The sequence below is a fragment of the Fukomys damarensis genome, unplaced genomic scaffold, assembly GCF_012274545.1.
Source record: "Fukomys damarensis isolate Sample0158 unplaced genomic scaffold, DMR_v1.0_HiC HiC_scaffold_6, whole genome shotgun sequence".
In the NCBI taxonomy this organism is placed as follows: Eukaryota; Metazoa; Chordata; class Mammalia; order Rodentia; family Bathyergidae; genus Fukomys; species Fukomys damarensis.
In genome coordinates, this window is record NW_022900918.1 from 5861048 (window position 1) to 5862800 (window position 1753).

General features: G+C 40.2%; 1 pseudogene; it reads right to left on the bottom strand.

Annotated features, from left to right (window-relative positions):
* LOC104867721 overlaps nt 1–1525 on the bottom strand; it is a 32136-nt pseudogene extending 30611 nt beyond the window's left edge.
* Between the last annotated feature and the right edge of the window lie 228 nt (nt 1526–1753).

Sequence of the window (1753 nt, forward strand, 5' to 3'; positions counted from 1 at the left end):
ACACACACACACACACACACACACACACACACATATATATGTGTGTGTGTGCATGTGTGTGTGTGTGTGTGTGTGTGTGTGTATACTGAGTCTAAAGGAGACTCAGGTTAAGGATAGAAAACTAATTGATCAAGGAGAAGAAATTTCAACATTTAAGTTTTGGCATGGGTACAGCTGGTTGCTTTTGTGGTTACATTTACAGTGAGACTCAGGGACAAATCCAGTGCTGAAGCATATGAAAAACTTCAATTTTGACCCAGAAAGAACCATGTGAAGTTGGGGCCAGAGGAAATGTGGCTCTTAATGAGACTACTGCCTTGAAAAGACACTAAGTATGAGAAAAGGAAAAAAAAAATGGGAACAATGTCTTTGCAAATAGGGGAGGGTGGAGGAGGTGGAGGGAGGGCAGGGGTATGAGGAAAAAATGAGAACCAAGATCTGTTATTTAAAGGTGCAAGATTCTAGTTATAAATGTAACTGTACCACATACTTAAAAAGTACCATTCAAAATGAAAAAAAGATAAATAAAAGACACCAAGTAACTTTTAAAGGAATAAGTAGAAAGGTGCCTTGAGGGCCTCTCTGGAGGACGTCACAGATGGCAGGTTCAAGGCGCTCAGAGATGCTCTAGTCATGGTTTAAGCGGTGCTGGCTTCGACTCCCGCTGGCAGCCAGTATTGATACCATCAACATGATGCCGGTTTTCCTGGAAGGTAGATTGTAATTCCTGTGGGATCAGGAGGGTTTCTCCTCAGATTTCAAAATAAAGGCCTGAGAGACCAGGCAAGGATCACTTGAGAGGTCAGTGGTTCTAACGTCAGGAAGGAAGTCAAATGTGCAATGAAGATGTTAGCAGTGTGCCTAGGAGATTTGGAGTGTGTGAGTGGAGCCACGCGAAGACAGTGGCAGTACGGGTTGCAACCAGCAAGGACATAGGTATGGGTGGCCCCAGCCTTCTGGAATTCATATTTTAACACCATATGGTCTTGATGTCAAAAGCTATGGGACTTAATATTTGCCCCACTGAATTTCAGTCTTGCTTTGGTCTTATTCTTTTCTATCCCTCTTTTCCTCCATTTTAGAATAGAAATACTTACTTTGAGCCATTGTATTTTGGGGTTAGTGTAACTTGTTTTGATTGTCACAGTTCACAGCTTGAGTCTCAAAAAGACTTAAAGCTGAACTTCTGAAGAATGCTAGACATATTAAGAGTTGGAGAAAGGTATTATTATTTTTCCAGTTTACACAAAACATTTATATTATGGTAGGCAGAATTATGAACTTCTTGTTACCTTTATGTGAAGATGAAATATTGTTTGAGGAGCTCTGTTCTTGTGAACTATACATATGGTCTGTGGCCTTTTCTTCTCTGGCAATCTTCTGCTTTGACTCCCAGGTGCCGTACACTAAGCAGCTGTCCTCTGTCAAACCCTGCCAGCATGTTTTCTACTTGAAGCTTACTGACCATGTACTGATCTCCTGGAATCTTGAGTTTATGCTCTTTTAGGTCATGGGTGTTGATCATTTTGTGTTAGCTTCTGAAAAGCTGACCTATACACCAAATTTATTTTAAAAAAGATTTCTTAAGGCAAGATGTGTTGCATTAATGCTTTTTGGTTTATTTGTTGTTTTTCACCCTTTGCAACTCTTTCCAACCTATAGTTTTTGTCAGTTTGCCTTGGTGGACATTAATTACCTGACCAATGGAAGTGTGTCATACTGTAGTCAGCTATCACCATGATATTAATTACTA